This window comes from Numida meleagris, chromosome 1 (genome assembly GCF_002078875.1).
Source record: "Numida meleagris isolate 19003 breed g44 Domestic line chromosome 1, NumMel1.0, whole genome shotgun sequence".
NCBI classification, from domain to species: domain Eukaryota; kingdom Metazoa; phylum Chordata; class Aves; order Galliformes; family Numididae; genus Numida; species Numida meleagris.
Window position 1 is genome coordinate 97,723,088 of NC_034409.1, and position 24,724 is coordinate 97,747,811.

The 24,724-nt window shown below is 35.9% G+C and overlaps 1 protein-coding gene across 1 annotated transcript in view; it reads right to left on the bottom strand.

The window, feature by feature from the left end:
- The window catches only part of TMPRSS15 (transmembrane protease, serine 15), a 308,179-nt gene that overhangs the window by 233,375 nt on the left and 50,080 nt on the right, over positions 1-24,724 (bottom strand). Inside the window, exons 2-3 of the mRNA XM_021403493.1 lie at positions 11,861-13,088; positions 4,223-4,315 (exon numbers count right to left, since the gene is read on the bottom strand). The gene's annotated coding sequence lies outside the window, so the exon portion shown is untranslated. The remainder of the gene's footprint in view (positions 1-4,222; positions 4,316-11,860; positions 13,089-24,724) is intronic.

The window sequence follows — 24,724 nt, forward strand, 5'->3', positions numbered from 1 at the left end:
TTTTGAAGGATGGAAAGAGCAAAATTGTTTTGTCATTTCATTGGAATAAATTTTAGTTTATTTAAGAAAAAGCAAGAGGATTATTAGAAGATTTTGGCTTTCTTAGTGATTTGTTTCATGTCTTGGTGATATGGCTTTTTGCTTTAGGTTTCTTTCTGGATTCTTCTATGTATCACTGAATCCCCACCATCTTCTGTTTGGCTACTTGTTTCTTCTAATTTTCATGACATTTGTTTCCTGCATATATATTTTTTAAACACATTCTTTCTCAAAGAATCTATTATTTTCATCATATGTTTTGCTCTTCTGTACTGATGTGTATCTTTTCAGTTTGGCAAACCTTTATTTGTGAAATAATGAATTATTCTTGTTACATTTTCCATAAAAATATACAAAATGTTACTGAATTATAGCAGTCATACGTCTGTTTATTTAAAAAGAAAAAAATAAAAAGTTGTGAGAGAAGAATGAAGAACACTTGAAAATGAAAGATAAGAATACAGAAGGAAAGCATAACAAAGGAAAGATAATAGAAATTATTCGCCTGTAATGTTGAATATATTCCAGTGCTTGAGGTTTTTCATGCTAATATACTTACAAGTCTCACTTGCTGAGGAGTGTGCCCAGAGAAGGGCAACAGAGCTGGGAAACTCAGATTGTTCATTCTGAAGAAGAGGAGGCTCGGGGGAGACCATATCACTCTCTACAACTACCTGAAAGGAGCTTGCGGTGAGATGGCAGTTGGCCATCGTAACTAGCAAAAGAACTAAAAGGAATGGCTTCAAGTTGCACCAAATGGGATTCAAGTTGGATGTTAGGAAAAATTTCTTCTCTGAAAGGGTGGTCAGGATGATCTTGGAGGTTTCTTCCAACCTTGGTGATTCAGTGATTCTATGATATCTTAATGAAATATACCATTCAGTGAAAAAAAACATATTAAGCCCTGATTTTTCTTCTGAGACAACCTGAATGTAAACTCAGTGGTAACTCAACCATATGTGGCTGTTGAATGATTTCCTGGCAAATGAAGGCATGAAATTAATGGTCTAAATCATATATTTTGCTCACTGTATTGTTTCTGGTTTTGACAGTTTTACTGGATTGCTCAGAAAAAAAAAATAAAAAAAATAAGTGGGAAAGATATTTAAGCGAGAGTATACTACATTTTATTTTTTCAGTCAGATTATGCAGATTTCTTACTCCCATCCCCATTGCTCTCCCAATATATCACAACCCTAAGCAAACCCAAACCACCACAAAAGTTGAAGCACTCCAAAATACAAAAAGAGATGGGAAGACAAAAATATACAAAACTTAAATGTTTAAGAATCACAAAGATGTTTATAAACAGAATATTTTTTTGAGAGTTAAATTCTTTAAAAGCTCTTGCATCATGTTTCTTTTGGCCTCAATAAAAAAGAGCAGCCAAAAAAAAAAAAAAAAAAAAAAGGAAAAGGAGCCTTTAAATACCTGTTTAGGAGGAGTTTCTTCTTTTTCTTCACAAAGCAGTGATAAATTAAAAATTCTGAAAGCAAGTTTTTAAGTGATACAGTGTTCCTGGATCAATTCAACTCAATGTGTGTACAAATAATACTCAACAGCATTACATGGTTGAAAAAAATCTTGCTTAGTCAGTGACATTGTGTAGCAATGCCAAACAGCTACAGAACAAAACCAATACAAAATGCAAACCAATCAAATTAAAACTAGACCTAAAATAATTATAGTTTAAAAGACCTGTTATTTACACAATAACTTATAGATACACACACATAACTTTCATATAGAGGTGCTCTTGCCACTCGTAATCTACAGTGAAGAAACAGCAAGAGCTTTGAAAGGACACATGGAACACTTCAAGAATAGCCAATTATGTGTTCACCTGTACAAACTGTAGAAGCTGCTTTGCTTTTAATATTCCTATGACATACAAAGCTGCTTTGCAATGAAAAGGTCAAGGATATAATTTGTCAAGCAGTATATATTTAGGAGATAATAAAGTTGTGAAAGTCAAAAGGAGTAAATTGACTATGCTTTTCAGGTTATGATTGCCCTATAAAGTATGAGAGGAGATCTAGTGCACTTGTTCTTATAGGAGCTTTTAAGAGAATAAATTTGTATTGCATCTAACATCCCTTTTCCTAGAGAGGTATGTATAGCTCTTACAAGCCTGGAGTTAAATCTCTTACTTAATTCAAGTCTATGGTCACTTTGAGTTATGTTTTGTCACACTATCTGTTATTTGTGACAAGAACAAGAATAGAAACTCCTAGTCTCCTTCTCAACTGCAGCTCTTACATAGAAAAGTAGACAGAACTCTAACTTTAGTTGCCATTTCTCATAAGTAATTGTGACAGTTACTGTAATAACAATTATAACAATTGTATTATGTATGAGTATACATACTATAATACTCACAAAGTAAATACATATGTAACCGAACGTCACAATAGATCAATTTGGCCAGACAGTGGTGAGTGCAAGTTTGCCACATATTGATTTGCTGATTGAGTGGTTTATGTTATTTGATTTTGTATTTCATCCCATATCCTTCATTTATTTTCTCACTTCCAAAACCTAACTTCATTTTAGTCATAAGAATGAGAATTAAACCTAATCCACACTTTGTAAGGCTTAAGATGAGGTGTGTGGAAGGAATTATTTTTTATTAAGGAATGGAGACAAAAAGTCTTAGTACTGTTATTGTAGCTTCTCTCTTGTGGGTTTTGCCATGACTCCCATCAAAGCCAGCTTGGAAATGATTTTTTTCTTTTTATCTTAGTTTCCAACCACTATGATTAAATGCTTTGTATATTCAAATGTCTCCTTTTCCATTCACCATTATCTGCAGCTTCCCAATTTAAAGTCTGTCCTCAACTGCTTCTGCTTGTTTTCTTCATTTTCCTATACTGTTTTTTTGTTTTGTTTTGTTTTGTTTTTGCTCTGTTTTCTTTGCAAGGAAAACAGACTTTCTGTGATCCTCTGCTTTTCTTTCACATTAAAAAGACTTATAAGCCTAACTTGGTAATGTTAGACATTTTTTTCAACTTCCCTGTGAGAAGAATTTAGTCCTGAAATACATACTATGTCATTGCTAAAAGTGGTATAGTACCACTTCTCTTGGGGTGATAGTATTCTTGCCTCTGCAAATCATGTGCAAAGAATTGATGAGCTATCAGAATAAGCAAAACATGACAATGGAAAGCACTTCTGATAATTTTTTACTAACAGTGCTCAGATTTTTTTTTTCAAAAATTCTTTTTACATGGCCTTTCTTGATACAAGTCTTTTTGTTGTTAAAGCGATAAAAATAAAGCAATGCCTGGAGTACTGCTTGTCTTAAATTTCAATTTTGGCTCTACATTACAGTAATTAAGAGAGAAGATTTCTTTGTCAGTACTCCAAAGTTATTAAAATTTGTTACCTTTCTCCATTAAAATTAAGATATCTCTCAAAGGTCCCAAAGAGGCTACGCAGGAAGTAGTAAAGTGCTTTGTTTCTCTCTCTCTCTTTTTTTTTTTTAATTTTGTTTTGAGGGTGCTTTCCAGTTTGCTATGCTGAGTGAGTTGAAAATGATACTGAGAGAGTTGGTGGGGGTGGGGGAGGTGGGTGGCCAGAGATGAAGGACACAGATCACAGTCTTTACTGATAGGAGACCACAAAGAGAAATTCATCATCTGCTCTGTCACAGAGCTCTAGCAAAAATCCTCTTCATTAAAGGAATATATATGAATTCCTTTTCATAATAATAAAACATATATTTGGAAAGGTAAAATCTATGTGGCAATAAATGTACAAACATTTCAGTTAATTCACATTTTTTTAAATTAGATTTCCTTCTATAGTTTCTTAAAAAAAAAAAAAAGAGAGAGAGAGAGAGAGAGATGAAATAGGGAGAATTCAAACCAGGAATTAATTAACTGATTTGAAGATTATTCAGAAGATAATGCAGTCATTTTATTGACTGCTGATCTGTGGCTGTATTGCTATTTGAGAGTCACCAACAAGAGCTGAAAACAAGCAGTTGTGTCAGTTTTTTCCTTGGCACCAGTCAGTTTTATTGATGCGTATGAACTTGATCCATCTCACAGAGACCACAGAAAATGGCACTCTTGTAAATATACAGTTCATTACAAAATGAGTGCTATCTACAAAAGTGTCTGCTGTGTAGCAGAAGTCATTATTAACCATTGTCACAATTTCTTAAAATTCAAAAAATTACCTGTAAATTTGTATTGCCTGTGTGCTATTTCAGTTGCTTCTTCTGTGACTGACATGCAGCAAATTGTGATTGGACACCTGTTTGGGATCCAGCCTGAAATTAATACATGAAAACTGAAATTTACTTATTTTTTTGTGATAGTTTAAACCACAGATACACTACTGTTTTACTGTAATGGCTCTCTAGTTGTGACACATTTTATGACCATGTTGGGAAGAGTTTTCTTCTTCACTAATCAGTATGTGCAAGTACCAGTATGCACAGAGACCAGATTCTCAAGAGTTGAATGCTTTGCTTTCATTAGTAATAATTAGAACTGTTTCATTTCTAATCTTGTATTTGACAGAGCCTTTTTTGTGGCCTTGAGTAAATCATTGTCCTTTTAAATTTTGTTTTTCCTTCTATGAAATGAAAACTGTTACCTCTATTTTTTCTACAAGTATATTTCATTGATGGAAAAAGGTTATATACAAGAAGTGCATAATAATTTCTTTTCTCGAAGATGTAGTTTTCTTTCATTTCTTAAAATTTCAAACAATAAAATTACTAGTTAAGTGAGTGTAGGAAGTTAATTCTTCAAACATAAATCACAAACTCATTAAAATGCCAAATCACTCTCTCCCCTCCAGAGAAACTACAAAAATGGATCTTACCTTCCTTAGTTTTTCATCATGTTGAAAACAGATATTCGATAGTATTTGGTCAAAGGATAGAATAGAAAGATTTTTGCTACACCACAGATGGTTGGGATAGACTGATTCAACTCCTCCTGCTTTCCTGCATGTTCTGTTCCTGCTAAAGATGCTTCTGTAGTCTCTTTTCACCAGCTGCTCCATCCCTACAGTGGAGGTCTCTCCACCCTAGTACTCTCCTTGACCCTTAAGAACATGGAACTGGCCTACTCCTCATTGTCCCTCCCGCTAGTCAGAAATAAAGATAAAAACAAGATTATTAAGGAAGGTGTCAACAGGGGCAATAGGGAGGGCTATTTACTCCATTCTGATGTGATAAGACTGGTCTGCATCAGCTCCTGGGCTGCTGGAGATGGGCAAGAGGGAGAGCAAGAGGCTCTTCACTGCTATCCTCACTTTCAGGCAGAGTGCCCAAAACCATGCTATTCCTCTTAGACCCACTCACTCACACTGCATTTCTCCAGTCTGTGACTCCTGGAAGCCAGCAGGCTGCTCCTTCCAATCTCATACTGAAGTTATAGTTGAAGTTCTCAGCTTGACCCAGCAACAGCCCTTTGATGATCACAGCTGTAATTCTTGCACAATAGAACTGGCTGTGCTACCCCTTGACTCAGAAAATAAACAGATTGATTATTTTGGAACAAACACATTGTAGTTTGTTAAGCGATTGCTTCTTGGAACAGTACTTTTTAAACAAAATTCTAAAATGTCAAAATGAGAGAGATACCAGGACTGCTGTTAACTGCTTTTTACCTTATGGTATATGATTTTACTATGTCTTTACTCTGTATAAATATGCAAGAGAGCTGTTGATAAGAAATTCTAAGCCAACATATTCTGATTACTGCAATCTTTACTTCGGTAAAGGTGACTGACAGATGTCAAGAGCTCTCCCCCCATCTTCATGAACTACCTAGAGGAAGAATACAACCAGCTTGTTAAAATATTTACAAGATGTATGTTTGCATGACCCATAGTCTGCTCTTGACCTCATTGAAGCATTGAAGATTGTTCCTGCTTCCTGAAAAAGCAGTGTACCCCAGTCCATGGGTAGACTGTGCACAATTCTGTTGATGCTATCAGAGCTATAGAAATTGCCTTGAGCAAAGAGTAGTTTGGCCCAATATAAACACTTAAGTAGCTATTGCAATTAACCATCATATGTTATGCGTTTAAAATTCATCGAGCCATTTTCTGTCATTGGATATAATAAGCTGGATTTTTTTGAAAGTAACAGTAATGTAAACTATGTTAGTGATGATCTTACTAAACACTGATGTTTAAGACTTTTTTTCTTTAAAACTGAATATTTTTTGTAAATAGGACTTTTTTTTGACAATATTTCAAGACCCGTCATTAACTACAATATTGCTATGAAGTACTGAGACAAATTGTAAGAAAGTAATTAGTATTTGTTTGTCTTTCTTGTCTCTTCATTTCATTTTTATCTTTTTCTGGGATGTTACTCATCTGTGTGAGGGCAAGTATTTTACAGTCTAAATCCAGAAAGAATTAATGAATCCCTTGCAGTTTTCTAACCTGTTCTAGTGCTGTAAAGCAGAGCCATATAATGTTTCCTATTAATGCAAAAGGAATTAATAACATCTACGCTGAACACTCAAAAGCATAAATTAATTCATAAAGATCTGAACATTTTCTACACTGCTGTAAACCTATTGTCATGAATTATTTTTATGTAGTGTAAATTTTGACATCTGTAATTAATGCTAACACATTTTAAATGGGTAAATATGTATGTTTAAATCTATGTGTAACTGAGTTTATAGATTGCTACAATTAGCTCAAGTTATGTAACTTAAAAAAAAAACAAAAGTACCAACTAAGTGTTGAATTTAAGCTCTAATTAATAATCCAAAGGATACTTTTATGAATGTACATAAAAGGAACATTACATCCCTTGCGGTCAACTGAAAAATATTGGAGGGATCATTGTTCTTCTATGAGATGAAATTGAGCCTCCATGTCAACGCTATCCAGAAGCTCTTCAGAGCACTGCTAAATGTCCTGAAGCACATGCCGTAAATGATTATGGTATGCTGTTTTGTTTTTATTGCAAACTAAATGGGGTTTAACTTTCCCCTCAGACATATAGCTTCTGGTCTTTTGTTATGTGTTATTACTTTTTTAACATAAATTGTAGTAGTTTTGTTTCTAAGGAAAAGATAAACTAATTTTTATCTATTTAAAATGTATGAACAAAACAATTCCTGCATATATTTAAATGGCAGTAGGTAAGACATCACATGTTCTCTGCAGAAACCATAAAGCTTGGAGATTTTGAGCACAGCCAAGCTGCAGATTGTATTCCTACCCTTTGGAGTTTTTAACACAAGAAAGAAGGATGATCTCAAACTGCAGTCACGAGCATTCACAAGAAAAGCTGAACGTCAGTGTGAAATCCCATTTCTCTTACTGATTCTGCTCAGCACATGAACTCCTGGTAGGCAAATGCCAGGTGACTTCCCAGGTTATAGTCCTTCAGAGATGGGTCTTTTCCAGACTCTTTAAGTAATCTGCTTGTATTTCCAGGCATCAAAGATTTGTACTCCAGTCTTCTGTTGCTCAGGAGTATTCCTGAAATACTGGGCCTAAGGGCAAAGAAACTCTCTATGCTTTTTACCTAGTTACTTGAAAGGAAATGGCTTTAAAAAATGAGATGGAAAGAAAAATATCTATGCTGTATCCAGATAGAAGCAGAGCACTGTGTTTGGTCTCTTAACAGCTGCTGATCTCCACAGTTCCTATCTGAGTTCGTGTTGCTGTGCTCTGAGGCTCATGCACTGTGCTGAAATTGCTTGATTTCATGTTTCTATTTGCATGGCATGAGCTGATTCAGGGACCACCTTCTGATACTATCCCATGTTGATAACTTCCACTGTGAGCATGGTCTCAGGACACCAGTTCACAACCTCTCACTTTGTGCTGGGAGGTGGATTCAGCTGGAAGAGCAGCTTGCTGCCATCAAGAAGGAGAGGTTGTCCCTCTACCTCCCACCTCTCTGTTTCCCATCATTTATTTCATGCTGGCTCTAGCACTCAGTCAGATGGTGAACTCCTTTTTAATCGGTAGCTGGCAGAAAACTATGTTGGGAAGAGAAAAATAAAGAGTATTTGCTGCCATGTTCATGATACATTAGGCTCATTCTTGTCATTTATCTAATAGAGTAAACTGAATTAGATAAACAAATAAACACCAAATCCGGAACAAGGGAAGGGACGGGATATCATGGCTGGGAAGAGAAAAAGAAAAGAGAGTGAGCCTTTCCCTCAGTAGCAAGTTGTTTACTTTGAGTTGTTGTTTGACTCAGCCATTACATGAAATGCCACATCAAGTTTTGTGTGGTTTTTTTTTCTTTTTTTTTTTTCCATCTGTACCATCATTAGGCTGCTATCCACAGAGGAAGTTTACAGGACCTATGTTTCCAAAATTCTCTTACCTTTTGGACAAAGATTGATTCACAATAAATTTCTTTTGCAGAGATTTCGCAAAACTATTAACAAATCTTAAGTCTGCATCCTTCAATGAACCATTTAATATTTAAAGAGGTTTAAAGACTTTCTACATAAATTTATGACCAAATTCTGTATCATTTAGTCAATTGTGTCCAAAGTCAGCAATCCCTAACACAAACTAATGTGTTGTCAGTTTGTTCCTGGGAGTTGTATATCTAAGCACAAAATGAATTTGATTTCTTTTTCATTATCTTTTCTAAGACCTGCCTTTCTGCTACTTCAGAACTAGTTGCAAAATAAATAAATAAATAAATAATAGAAAAAATTGCCTTGCAAAAAAAGTAGAATTAACATTTGAAAAAAGTTATTTCAGGCAAGGTCAAAATAGAAACGCATGGCTACTTCAAAATCAGAGACAGCATTTGTTGTACTATTCACACGTGTAATCAAACACCATTGGTTGAGGAATTTCATCCTTCAAACCTTGGTTCCTTTTTTTTTTCAGTTATATCATTGTCAGTAGTCAGATAGAAGATAAATCAACCATAGATTAAATAATAAAAAATGCTGATAGGTAATGCATAATGAATTTCTGGTTAATTTCTTGTGTTGTGTTTCATGAATTAATTTTGTGGAAAAGGCAATTGATCTCAGAAATGCCTACACCATTTTGTTGTGTTTTTTAATCATAGCAATCTTTCAGTTTATATTAACGTAGAGACAGGTACATTAGGTTGTGAAGCTTCCTCCCTCCTCAGTCAGCACAACTATAACCTAGTGAATAGAAATGTAGGAGCTTAAACATTTCAAACCATTTTTCACAGAGATAAGTGCCATCGCAAAAAACAAAAACCTATACAAATCTCTATATGGATCTATACAATTTAGTATGATAATGCATGTGTATGTAGTGCGCAGTCCAAAATAAAGGACTTTATGGGAATTAAAAAAACTAAGTACTGCCAGAAATGCACAAACTTTCTTCACTTAAAAAACAACAACAGCAAATAAAATTGTTATGTTAAAATATTCACTGATTCCAGAAGCAACTGGATACTATGCTCACTTTAGGAAATCACCCCTTATATCGCACAGAAATTTTCAGGGTCTGAGAAAGCATCTGTTTGATCCCTCTCCCATCCTACTTTTTTACGGACATAGCAAAAAACATCATGAGATAACTGAGCTCCTGCATTTATAATGGGAAATGTATGCGTAACTAATGTAGTTAACCTTCCCTGAAAGTAGGCAAAGTGTAGGAATTAGGAAAATAAAACATATTTCTGTATTACACAGATGGTCGGCAAACATCCCCTCCTGGCTGTTCAGTCAGCTAAAGAAGGACGAAGTGGACAACTTCCATTCCAGAAGTGTGCAAGTGTATGTGCACAAGTGCATGCTGTGTGTCTCTGGAGAAGGTAGACTGACAAACTAAGAGTCATGCGTACAGTTTTTTTGGGGGTTCAGTTACATGAGGACAAGGTTTTTCCATGTCTGTTCTACAGTCTGGGAACAATTTTTGGAAAAGCATATTGATTTGGAAAGCATTTTTACAGGCCTACAAATAAAGCCTTTCAATCTTTTCCCACATGCATTTTAACAGCCAGTAGCTCATGAACACTGGAGTAAAAGGTTAATATTTTATGCTACTGGAAAGCTGAAATTCCACTTACATGTGACACTAAATTATGCTTCTCTAGCTCTAGCTGTACACTTTAAATCTGTGTTGGTTTTCCAAGTCTAGCTGTTCTCTACTCTTGGTTTTCGAATCAGCTCGTTCCCAAATCATGTCAGAAAAGAAGAAAAAGGGTAATAAAACCAGATAGCAATCACAATACAATTATCTTAAGGTCTGATCTCAAATCCTCCTGGCACCAAAATAAATGTTTAAAGCTAAGAATTTCATCTTCACAGAGTAGGAAAAAAAATCCTCTTTCTCTCAGTTTACAGGATATTAGATCAGAACAGATAATAGCTTTGTGGTTTATCAGTACTTTCTGCCCTTGTAGCAGAAGTAAATACAGCATGAACTGGTCTTAGAGACCTATGTATTTTTCCAATTCCAGCAACAAAGAATCAGCCCAGAAAGGAAAGCACCTACTATTGCATACAAACACTGAGCTTCTGTCTGTAAGGCCGTGCCTGCAACAGGCTGGGGCGGGTGGGGAACAAGAGTTTGCCAGCTGACACTTGGTGAAATCCCATCCTGGCTCAGTGCAAGAGGCTAATAAGGCAATCTATAAGTTGTCATTTTTCACTGCTTTCAGTAGTACCTTCCAAAAACAAAGTGACACTTCTTTTTTATCTCTTTACTAGACAGGTAAATGCATCAATATCGAATTCTTCCAGCAAAAGGGGATATACTGCTTTACAAGCATTTGTGGCAAGACAGACTTCTCTAAATGAGGATGGAGAAAAAACATATAGGCACTGAGTTCTTCTTCATTTATTTTGTTTTTCCTGAAAGTAAATGTAACTTCACACTGGTCCAAGCAACTTCCAACCTTTTGCCGAACATGCCGACTTATTTCACTAGAGGGTAGCATTAAAATTAGAAGTTCTGATATTCCAGATTGAAATATTTTACTTCATATTTTAAATGATATTTGAAGTAGAAGAAAAAAAATGATAATAAAAGAAATAAAAGGTCATAAGTGGTGAGACAGACCATTTCCTTTAGCATGAAATATTTTACTGTAAGCTTTTAATTGATCATTTTGACAAGAAAAACATAAGGGAATCATTTAATATTACTGCAAAACATTTTTTTCCTTTCTGACAATATACTGTTGTGGCTCTAAAAAGAGGGTGATCAAGGTAGAGACAGAAACTAGTGTCAGTCATTCACATAGCCCTCATCCTTGTAAATTCTCATTTCAGAGGTCTATGCCAACCTGTAAAGTTTGAGATGTTTAGACATTAAGATTGCCTGTCTGCTGCTTCTTCCCAGTACAGCTATGAAATGTAATGATGCAGTAGGGCTTTCATACCAGTAATAAATTCTACCTGTCATGAACTCTTTTTTTTGTGAGTGGTCAGGAGAGAGAAGGAATTTCCTGGAAGAAACCAGCAGATGTGAATAACTTCCCTAGAGTCCCTGAGGAAAGACAGGCACCTCAAGCAGTCCATCACTATGAGAATTAATTTTCTCTCTACAGGGCCCACTTCTTTGTAAAAGCTATAGAAGAGAGATAGGAAGACTAGGCTTAGGCTGCAGCTGCCATTTAGAACTCCCCAAAGTTTTCACTTTCCCACCTGAAAAGTATATTTGTGCATCACAAATTTTAAAATATATTGCATATTTTCCAGTTCAGGAGATTTCTTAGAAAGCAAAGCTAAGGAAACAAAAATTGTGTCCACTGTGGAGACTTACACTAAGTAAAGAGCAGAAGTGTTCTTTACCAAGTAAACTATATTTTATGAGAAGACATAGGATATGCATATGCAATATCATACAAAATTCTCTTATTTACCTTCCAGCATCCTGTCCTCCTTATTGTCAGTACTGATGTTGCTTCTGGCTCGAAATGTGGCAATGCAGCAATTCAACTCTACATGAGTCCTGTACTAACCCACAGTCCTTCATAGCCAGGCAAGAATTGATCATGGGAACATTTAATACATCCCAGGGTAGAGCTTTGGTGTTGATGTTTCATTCTGCACCAGGTCCGTGAAAGTGCAAATTCTCTTTAATATCAGTTGTCTCACCGTAGTTAGAGGATGAAGTAGTCACAGTGCAGGATGACATCCATACTCTCACTCTTTTGTTTGCACAAAGATGGCTCTGGAGTGAGTAGTCTTTACATGGAAGAGGTCTTTTGGAGGCAGTTACCTTCATTTTGGCACAAGACAGCTGACAACAGCACTGGTTTATATCAGCTGCTATCCTTTCAGGGCCAGGCAGATGGCATGTGAATCCCTCTTATCATCATGAATGGATCAGATGAAAGCTCCAAGTTCAGGAAGAGCTCTGCTGATTGTTGTGCTGCCCTTGCACAAGTTTTGGGACTTTCAGATTCCCCAGGCAGCAGAGTCAGTAACAGTGATGCACTTGAGAAAGGCACACAAGCAGGACAGTGCTCTGCATGCATTAGCTCAAAGAGCACTTGATTAATGTCAATGAGTCTTGAGTCTGTTCCAGCTTATATTGGGCAAGGTGGCATACTGCTTAATCCAAGGCTGAACTTAAGGATACCTTTGCCTTCAACACTGATTATGTTTGATTTGTATCTGTCATTTAACGTGTAGAAATCAAGAAAAATAATGCCTGTGGCTGCCTCTGCATTAGAAGACTTGCAAAGGTCAATTTCTTCCTAGTGGTCGTTTAGCTAACTTGAAGCAAAAAGATTCAATCAAAAGATGACAAATTTTATCAGCTACTGTTTCTCTTAAGTCTACATTTTCTTATTCTTTAACTAACAGCTCAGCAAGCTTTAGCTGTAGACAAGGTTATGCAAATTGTTCACCTTTATATTCTTTTGTGACCTACAGCTGTGTTCTTGAAATGAATGCTTGCGCTGGATTCATTGCTGCAGCTCTCAGCACTTTTTACTGCTATCTCCTGGTGACAATGTGGCATTCAATCAGTTCCATGACCCTCTGCTGTTCTAACGACATGAGCATCCCTTATGTGCTTCAAATGTCCCGTTGACTCCATTAGCTCTCTGGACCAGTTTCATCTCGCTTGCAAGGCAAGGCAACCTACAGAAATATCAAAACAAGCCTCATAGTGGACCCACAGGATTTTTTATACTCAGAAAACCTTTTCTTTCTGAAGCTTTCACATAGAAAAGGACCATCACAAAGTCATTTGCACACTTGCATTTCTACGTTTGATAAGACTGTGTATATTGTGCTATAGGCATTAAAACGGGATTTTCCCAAACTTTTTCTTAACACATATTAATAACACTAAACTTCATAAATGGCATAGCAATCCATAAGAGAATAATAAGATTTTTTTCTTCAGATGTAGCCTTCCACACTAAACAGTCTATTAGGGTGATGGGAAACATACTGTCAGTGATCTGGCAGAGATATGGCAATAAAATCATATATCGTAATAAAAATATCTTCCTGGAATATATGAAATGGTATTTATTATCCTTAATGACTGTGTTTAGAAAGAGGTAAGTGGAAAAATGAGGAAAGTGGGACGAGATACGCTGCTGCACATATATCTGAGACAAATAAACGAATCTAAAGATTCAGAGGTTAGAACCTCAGCTGATGAAAACTGACATAGCTTGTAACAGATGAATATGTTCATCTTAGCAAGCAGTGTTTCCTGCTAATTGCTCTAGCATTTGCTTTCACATAATGCATTTTGTTTTGTTTCTCTTCCTAATATTATAACTGTTTTTGCTTCGCTAGTGCGCAATAAACAGCTTTAACAATAATGAGTAGATAAAGATTGATGTTATTGTTGATTTACATCATGTTCTGTGAAAGTTTTAGAGTAAATTTTCCTATTGGAATGGTTTTGCTGAACTCTAAACTATGAAACCCTAAACTATGAAACTAATAACAGTTTATAGAAAATGAACATTATCTTTTTATAAACTGACAGAAGAAAAGAATAGCAATCTTTCTGGTTTTGTGATCTAATAATTCACTCTAAAGGTAATTCTGAACATATTCAACAATTCTCTCTTTCTTCTAATCTGAGTTTTGTTCAGCGTGACTTATTCCTAGTTTGCTTTCAGCAGTGTAGAAATTTCTATTTGTATTGCAGATCACCTGTCCTACCATCTCACTTCCACATACTGTTTAAAAATTGCTTACTGAAAAGACAAAGATAAAACATATCCTGCTGCTTTCCCCATTACACATCAAAATATGCTTCTTGCATATTGATAAGCGCTCTCAGATGGAAACAGCATGAAGTCAGTCCAAGGCTCATTTCTTCAGCTTAGTAATATTAGTGACATAATGAATTTTAAAAATTTTGTTTTAAAAAAGTGCTTAAATTAAGTAGATAGTCTACAGTGTTGGCAATTATAAAGCACAAAAAAGCTCCTGTTATTCTTGATCTGCTTTATCTTCTGTAGTCAGGACCCTTCCCCTGCTATTGCTCTGCATTTCACAAGGATCACTGAAGACCACAGGTTTGGTTGTCTTGCCTCTAGCCACTAGGTGCACAATCTTCCTATGTCCTACAATAGAGCTGATTTATGTATTTATTTATTTTAAATTTTCTCTTGATCTCTGTGAAGTACAGCCAAACCTACTGCCACACTTGGAGTACTGCATCCGGACCTACAGCCCCCAGCACAAGAAAGACACGGAGCTTGGAGTAGGTCCAGAGGAGGGCCACAAAACGGTCAGAGGGCTGGAGCACAGTCCTACAAAGAAAGGATGAGGGAGCTATGAGACCTCATTATGGCCTTCTGGTTCTTAAAGAGAGCTTATAAACAGGAGACTGACTTTTTACACAGGCGGATAGTGACAGGACAAGGGACAATGGTTTTAAATTAAAGGAGGGGAGATTTGGATGAAATGTCAGGGAGAAATTCTTTACTCAGAGGGTGATGAGGCACTGGCACAGGCTGCCCAGAGAAGCTGTGGTGCCTCATCCCTGGAGGTGCTCAAGTCCAGGTTGGATGGGGCCCTGGGCAGCCTAAGCTGGTGGGGGGCAGCTCTGCCCACGGCAGGGGGTTGGAACTACATAAGCATTCATGTCCCCTCCAACCCAAGACATTCTATGATGCTGTGACCCTGTAGTTCTACTGACAAAAATGTCTGTGATTTCATGGTGCACATCCAGTTTTTTACACTTCATTGAAAATGTATAATGTGAAAGTTTATTTTCAAAAGTGATACCTTAATTTTGAAGCATTAAAACCCATCATCTATGGCCAAAAAAAAAAAAAAACAAAAACAAAACCCACACCAGTAGCGGTTATTTTGCCTTTTGGTCATATTTTACTCATCCTTATTCCTACTGTCCCATTATTGCTACTCTCCCATTCCCCAGGTACAAATACTGAGAGATGTGCTTCGTATTTGAAGGCTGAGTGTATTAATGTACAAAATAAGAGAGACAACTATTCCAGGAACAGCAGGTAAAAGCAACCACATATTTTATTGTAAATCTCGAAGAAAAGATGTCCTACTTAACAGAGTATTAGAAGATGAATTTTCCATGGATCTATTTAGAGAAAATAAACAAATAAATACATGCAAAGATTTTAAAAAGGAGAAAGTTTACTTATATTGCTACATTTAAAGAATCTTCTTTGGTAAAATACTGAAGTCTTTGAAGTTTATTTGATTTTAAAAATCCACATTTCATTTTAAAAATTAGTGAAAAATACCACTTAAATACTAATTTAGACAGCAGATGTAGATGCAATTTAGACATATATAATTGCCAGGGAATGTATGGAAAACTTTGCAGAAGGCAGAACGATAAGAGGTATTGACCACTTGTTATTCTTTCCTTTGTTCTCTGCTTTGGAGACAAATAGGTAGGTAGTTTCTGATCATCAATAAAAGCTCCTCCATGGAGCTTTCACCAGCTCCATGGAGGCAAGAGGGACAGAATCCTTTCACTGCTGTAAGAGTTTACTCAATAAATGTTTTTTCTCCAACCTGATTTCTGTCTGTGTTCCTGACAGGACCAGAGGGACAAAGATTCTTGATATCAAGTACCCTGTAAACATTTGCTTTTATCTGAAATGGGACCTTTATTAACAAACAATTCTAACTCCTTGTCTCATATGCCTTCATCAGGCAGCAGTCGTGCTCCTCCTTCCCTGGGAGCTCTGACAGATACAATCAGGATAAACCTATGCGACTTTACCACTGTTGCAGTCAAGCCTTCAGTAATCCTGCAGCTGTCATGCTGTAATGCCCTCTTGAACTGAGCCTTGCTTCTCCTCCCACTAGATAATACCAGAAAACTGGAGGCAGACGTGAGAATTCATGTCTGTTGGCCTGATTCATAGATTAGGAAACCCCCAAGTCATACTTCTGAAACGGCTCGCTACCTGATCCAGAAAACTTACTGAATTATTAAGACATGAAGAATACTTTGTAATGCACAGACCATTATTTTCATAGACAAGTTAAATGTGTTTAATCCCGTGTTAGAGATCAAGCTGAAAATTGTTCTTAGGCAAGGTCCTTTTTCCCTTGCCAACAAACTCAGATGGTGTGGTCAATAAAACACATGTGCAGTAACCAGTGATTCTGGGATGAGCTACCACCCACAGCGCTTGAGGTTGTTATCCATAATTCTGAAGTTTTGGAATTTGTTATTATTGTTGTTGAAATCCTTCTCCAAGACTAGCCCATAATTTGTGAGATACAGTGACTATCTTATGTAGCAATAGCAGTTATTTTGATAAAATAAGGAAATATATTATGGGATACTAGTGAGAATATTAAGGAAAAGATTTCTGTTATAAAAAGCATATCTTGTATTTTTCTCATAGCATTTAGTATTTACTGCTACAGATCAGATATTAGACTGTTATCCATTGCAGAATGCAAATTACTATACATTTCCATGACAGAATATTTTGTGAACTTACTTTTTTACTCTTTTCTACTTTTTAAGTTATTGATTGATGTTTAACTTCACTTTTATTATACTTTTCTGAAAGTACAGGACAATTTGATAAAATGTAATTTTCTTTTCCCTGCAAAACAATTGTTTACAGTGTTGGTCTATTTATAGGGTGCTAGTGAAAGGTATAGCACATGTGCCAGCTGCTATCATTTGCTATCTGATATAAAACCCTTTTGACTGCTTATCCTATTTTCCTTCATTCTTTCAATTTTGACTACAATATCCCAGCTAAACAGAGAAATATTTTGCATTCAGGTTTCACCAGAAAATAAGATTAAGTACCTGTCTGTTACCGCAGCCTCACCAGCCACACCTTGGTGACATCACATCCAAGCAAGGTCAACAATTCCACTGCTAAAAATGAAATTTAGACCTCTTCAAGAAAATAAATTTCCCTGAAATTGAACAAACACAACTACCATTTAAAAAAAAAAAAAGGAATATATTTTGTTCTGGAATTAAGGAAGGGCTCAGAGAGTGCTCTGAAATTTGGCCTTTGGAAATGCTCTGTGCAAAAAAAAATGAGATTAGGAACTAACATTTAACTTTGCATTTGCCTACTGAGAGCAGGTACTTGGTTGGTGGCTCTGGTCCAGCTGACATAGAACACACATCTGCAACTAATCAGCATGAAATATGAGGATTCAAAGCAAGAGGTGAATTGGGCATCTTATTAGGTCCTGGAAGAGTAGCTGACAATAAAACAGATGCAGATATTCTAAGACCCCAGTAGCTGAACAATCACTTTAAAGTTTGAAAGAAGGTTATTATTATTATTATTTTTTTTAACCAGGGTAGAAGGTTTTGCTAGATGAGAAAGTTTCTGTTAGCAGTTTGGGAAAATATTTAGTACAAATTTTAACAACAGATACTATAAATAGCCAAAAGAAGTCAGCAAGGTGCTACCTAAAAGAGTAGAATTCCACTGTTGCACAAGTGTGTGTGTGATTTATGGAAACAGATGCCTGTTTAATCATCATTACTAACATTAATAACAATAACTTAGTTCTCTAACTTGTCCTTCAGCTTGAACAATATTTAACATTGCTATTGTCTTCAGCTATGTGACTTGAAAAATAAAGAACAATTTATGTAAATTAAGTTTGGAAAGCTGTACCTATGTTAAGGAATTGTTTTCAACATTGTATATTATATAAGTAAAAGTAGATGAACTGAAACAAACCCTAATTTTAATCTGTCACTGGAATACCAAAATAGACAAACCTTCTCATTAAAATGGCTGCTCTGGGTGATGTTTCAATAAAATTAAAGCACAATTTGACAACATAATTTTGCTTTGTTACAAGAAAAAAGAACATCTAATATATTCTTTCTTCCATTTTCCACTGCATACCTTGAGGGTGTCTTTAAAAAAAAAAAAAGGGACACCAAATTCATTTTATTGCAGAACTGGAAGGGGAGTGAGTAGGTGGGTGGGTAGGGTAAACTAAAAATGTGCATACTACTGAGATTTTTATGTTTAAAACAAACTAACCACTTACATTTGCAATTAAGATCATGAGTTATAATACTTTTTCCATAAAATAAAATACAGTGTGATGCAATAAAAGTTATTTCTTATTAGATTTAATATATATACAAAGATAATTTATGTACAACTGTAAATTGCCAGCATGAAAATAAGTTGCCCCTTGTACTGTATTCAGTCATTGGAAAATATTTTATTTTAATTCTTTTAATAAAAAGGAAAGAGTAAAAATGTTTTGTCAGGTTGTTCGTTTTTTTTTATAACTAGAAGTTACTTCATACATTAATGCGTGTACAACTATAGCATTTCCTAATGTACATATTGTTCTTGGATGTGCTAATTTGTCAGTGTAGCTAAATACCAGCATTAAAGCTAATATCTTCAAATATCAATATATTAGCATTAATTGCTGCATACAAATACTACAGTTAAATATTTGTGTTTCTGAAAGCAGAGTTGATGATAAGCCAATTATTTCAGTTCCTGTATTTTGCATGTTTCAGCTCTCATGTGTCAGCTCTTACAGTCTTAGCACAGTTTCTTTTCCCTTCCTTTTTCCTCTACAAAGCAGAGTATAATTGTCATTTTTATTCCTTGCCCTATAATAGCTGTCATTGGATAATGGAAGAATCAATCAGACATCTTTTCATGTCCCTGCAGCAACAGAACTTTATTATTTTTTACTCCACTGACACTGAGAAGCCTGAATCAATATTGACAAAACATCAAATATTTTTGAAAAGTTTAGCTATGTTGTTTCTCAAAGCTTAACCATTTCACATCTGTCCAGCATATGAAGGGTGAAGTACCAATCTTGCTTTCAGACAAACGACAATTCTCAATGTAATTCACAACTTGGAAAGGTATCTACAGCTACAACATAGTCATGGGACAGTATTAAGATTTCAATGTATTGCTGTCATTAATAACTGAGTTATTACTGTGTCTATGGTTGTTTTTGTTTGTTTGTTTTCCTGCTCAGCTATGTGACTACTGGTGCAGTGCTAGTACCTACATAAATTGTATCAGAGGACTGAAAGAAGGAATGCTTTTTTACATTCAGGAGCTCTAAGTGCTTTTTGAATTTCTTTCTCAATATTTCTTTGTGTAACCATTTACCAGGAAGTTGTTTTCAACAGTTTTTTTCATACTTTGTAGGAAAAAGTGGTAGTGATGAAAATATCCACATACAAGTCTGTCAGTTTGCAATATATGAATAACTATTAAATGGATGTTGTGCCTCTCCAGTATTCTTACTAACTTGTTGCATCTGCAGGAATTTGGAATTCAGTACCTTCTATTGTGTCCTCAATGTTTCTCAATAGCCTCCCAAAGCTGCAAACCTCCAACATCAGACAATAAGAAGGCACTATCTTTCTCCAAATACAATGTTTTTAAGTAATAGGTATTCCTCAGAAAGAATGACATGCTATTTCATGCATGTGTATACATCATTAATGGAAGAACACCAATGTTTCCATAGACAGCATCCTTTCTCCTAGGCACAATGTGCCAAAAGTTCTCTGCTGCTGGCCTCATATCACTGATGTCAATTAAGTTTAATCTACATTGGTCACTCCGAAAGTAATGCCTGTTATTTATTTCCATGGACGCTAAAAGAGATACAAAGAGCACAATAATACTATTTGATAGAGCAAATTCTCAGCTACAAAACACAATTTTTTTATCATAGTCACTGCTGATTCATGTGGATGAGCTGATCAAGACAGTCTTCATTTCGTGATGTAACAGCTGTGCATGGCCAACTGGAACGTGGCTTGTCTCACATTGCTGTTGCCACTGCTGAAGCACACGACCCACCACCTCTCTGTGCTCACATCCCCTAGTCTCCAGAAAAGTTCAGCAAGCACTGATGAATGTCAATGGATGCAATTTCTTTCTGCATAGAGGGATTCAATTCCAGATCATTGCCAACTGCATCCTTGGTTGTATCAAGTGAAGCGTGACCAGCAGGTCAAGGAAGGTGATTTTTCCCCTCTACTCTGCTCTTGTGAGACCCCATCTGGAGTACTGCGTCCAGTTCTGGCAGCCCCAACGCAAGAAGGACATGGAGTTGTTGGAGCAGGTCTAAAGGAGGGTCACGAAGATGATCAGAGGGCTGGGGCACCTCCTGCGAGGACAGGCTGAGAGAGCTGGGGCTGTTCAGCCTGGAGAAGAGAATAAGAGGACCTTATAGCAGCCTTCCTGTACCTGAAGGGGGCCTACAGGAAATCTGGGGAGGGACTTTTTATAAGGGCAGGTATTGGCAGGACAAGAGGAAATGGTTTTAACTGGAAGAGGGTAGATTTAGACTAGAAATTAGGAAGAAATTCTTTACTGTGAGGTGGTGAGACACTGGAACATGTTGCCCAGAGTGGTTGTGGATGCCTCCTCCCTGGAGGTGTTCAAGGCCAGGCTGGATGGGACTTAAAGCAACCTGATCTAGTGGGAAGTATCCCTGCCTATAGCAGGGGATTTGGAACTAGATGATCTTAAAAGTCCCTTCCAACCCAAACCGTTGATTCCATAATTCTATGATTCTGTGATTCATAAGCACTTTCATGTCAGATGCCATTTTGTCAGACTGCACCTCTGCTGCCATCTGTCACAACAGCAGCAAAATTGAATGTGATACTGGGGGGAAGGTTCAGCCTCTACTGCCGTACCACCAACATCAACCTCTGACATCATGAGCCAATATCATAAAATTGGAGGGATTACTTTTGGAGCAGACCTTGTAGGACCTAATTCTCTAAAACAACTCCCAAATGCATTACAGGATTGTGTTCTGAACTAGTTAAACCTGCTGCAGTTCCAGCAAAGATATTCTGAGTCCTCCCTACTTCAGTCTCAAAGGGTAAATATATTTCACAAGGACAGAATTCAATTATTAAAGTGGATGCTATGAAAGCAATTTAGGAACTTTTGAATATTATTTATTTTTTAGGCTGGGTTGCACACGAATATGCCTTTAACCATACTTAAATTTGCCTCTTAGGTACTACTGACTGCCATGTAGCACACTGTACTTTGTTGAAATGATTTCACGCACTGCTGGTCACTTTTCTCTGCTGATTGCTGCCATATACATTTACTGTGTTAAGGTACCAACATAGTTTCACTTGCTTAGAATGCAATATCATACATCATGAGTTAGTGATAGCTACCTCCTCTTTTTTTCCTCCTAGCTCATTGTACACTCAAAAAGTTTGAAAATTTTTCAAATAACAACCTCTACCCCAACACAACCAATCTGAGAAATTATTTTAAATCCAAACAAAATGTATAAGTTCTTAGTCACGTTGGTGATATTAAATAAATATATAAATCTTTTGCTTGTGAAGGAAAGTATAAAGGAAGGAAGCTCTAAAATAACACTGAGATTAATTGAAATAGTTTGTTATAATAATGTTCGTTGTACATTTACAAATCTTGAAAGAGTACTGCAAAGTCTGAATTTATTCTGAATTAGAAATATTTACCTTGTACTCTATAAACCACAACTAATTGTACATCATTAATAGAATTATGATTACATTAAAGAAAGATTTTAAAATAATTATAAGCCCTAGGATCATTTGATTCTGGTGCCTTCCAGAGAACAGTTTTACTTTTTCCTCACCACTGAGATAATAAAATGACACTACTATTTTTGCTGCCTATATCTATATGTATTTGATAAAAACAGTGAGTTTGAGAAATCTTATCAGGAAATGTTTTTAAACAGTGTTTAGTATGCAATATAGATTAAAACATTTGGCTAAAAGCATTCAATTTGACAAGGCTACTTGTCTCTATGTAGGTATGCTGAGCATCAGAATGCAGAAGAATGCACAGGAGAATTAGACAGCACTGTGCATTATAGCTATATTCTAGAACCAAATAGTCCATTTCATGTGTTCGATGAGGCAACAAGTTTTTTCCGTGATAAAGTCAACAAGTCACATATTACTGGTAGAGCATTCACAACCAAAGGATGGGAGATAAATCAGCAAAGTGAGGCTCAGAATTGTCAATACGGTCATAGTCTTAATGCATTACCTTGGGGAAATCATTTAGGAGGTTTCTGCTCTAGTTTTCTTTCTTCAGAAAGAAGGAAGAAAAGAAATTGACTTTACTTCTTCCATTCTTGTCTGAATTCTGGTGTAAAAACTATATATGTGGAGAATAACAAACACAATAAGATTTTGTTCTTGGCTGAATTCCACCAATGCTACACCAATTTAATTACTAATCTATAAAAAAGAAAGGAAGCATAACGCCCCACATTTTTTAAAGCAGCAGGTTAAAGATGCTGTTACAAAAACTAGTTAAAATATGCTAAAATTTGCACTGTTTCTGCATGAAAAGAAATTATCCAAAGGCATAAAAAATGTGATTCAAAAGTAATTCACAAGCAATTAACAATAATTTTGTTGTAGATATGACTCCCCACAACAAATATAGCTATAATCTGAAAAAAAAAGTTTTGAAAGATAGTAAAAGATTAGACCAAGAATAAAAATAAAGAGCATGTAAAAAGAGATCCTACAATTAACAGATTTTGATGTCATTATGCTTGTGTGTCTGAAAACATAAATTGTTTCATAAATGGAGAAAGTAGCATGATTTAAGCACTTTTGAAGCAGAAAACTCATTTAGCTATTTTATGAGGTAAAGACACTTACTGTAAATCATTTCTACAGTTGTAGGAGGGCAATATAAATTGCCTTGATAAGAAACGACTGATTTAAAATACACTTCTTTAATAACATTGGCTGAATATAAAACACCTTGTAACTGGATGTGGTCTGAATTCTGAAAGTAGGCATCCATCAGCATGTACAAGCATTTGGAGACTTTTTATTGGTGACTGGAAGAGGGAGAAAGAGAGAAGCAAGCTTCTAGAACATGTACCTTTTTCATACTGACATAATTTCTGCAGAAAGTTACAGAAAGTCATTTCTAATAAGTCTACGAGCATAAAAAAAGTACCTCTGTATGTTGTTGGAGTGTAAGCATGTGAGCAGTGGGACCACCAAAGGGCAAAGAAAGATGGTAGTAGTATCACCTCTAAGGCATTCAAGTAACTAAATGTTAAAAGATAAGCAGCTAAGCACAAGGTACCGCGAATAGACAGGACATGCTGCTGAAAACACAAGGAGGAATGGCAAAAGGAAAGAATACAACACAAACAGTGTGAGAAGCCAGTGATATCCTGTTTTTCTGAAGGGAGAAGAAAAGCATGAGATATCAACAAGAAAAATCGGAGAAGACAAGCCTAAAACCTGAGCTTTAAATTTTACCATTCTGGAGTCCAGTCACCTTGACCTTGGCAACTAAGAACTGTGAAAGACTCCAGCCATCACACCATGTGGCATGTCTGTTGTGGTGCTGAGTGCTCACAGGTAACTTAAGATGTGAGTGTTAAAAACAAACAGAGCTGTATTAGTAGATATGATGATTAATAATATGTAAGAATGAGCAACAAGAAAAAATAAGCTGATAACAAATGATCTTAGTAAAGTTGGATTCTACAGGTAAAAATTGTCCAGCTTTGTCAGCCTTCCATCACAGTGATTTCAAATTCCCTGATATATTTGTGTATGTATTCAGATGTAAAGCATACAAGCTAATGTGTCTCCCTGCTAGGAACACTTTTTTGATCTATGAGATACATCTCTTTGATAAAGGTTATGTAGTAAAGCATTTGTTTCTCTTTCCAAGAAAATGTATGAAAGCAAGTTCTGTTTTTGTTAAAGTTTGTTTGGATTTCAAATTGGACTTGCCTTTTGGCCACTCTTTTGATTCAATGGAGGACTCTCCTGTTCTGATTCTTGAACTTTACACTCAACCACAGCTACTACAAATCAACTTATTTTAACTGATTTTGGTAGAAATATACTCAAACATCTCATCTAAAATTCTGGCTTTTCTGATAAGTACCATAGGCTTCTCAGACTTGTAAATACTCATTATCAGGATTCACCATAGAAATAATTTAAGATATAAACTCTTTTGCATTAAAGTAAATTTGATGCTTGAAGAAGTCTTTAGAAAATAAGACTTATTAGTTTCAGTGTCATATATCAATAGAGATTATATTCCAGGGCTGTATATAGCATTGAGGATAATAGAATAGACTACTGAAAAACAATAGGACTAGATTACATATGATGTGTAACAGCAGGTAAGGGAGGAAATAGATCATAGGGACTCTTTAAAACAAACAAGTAAACAAATATGGCCACTGAGGACAATGAAAAGGCTGAGGTTCTCAATGCCTTTTTTACG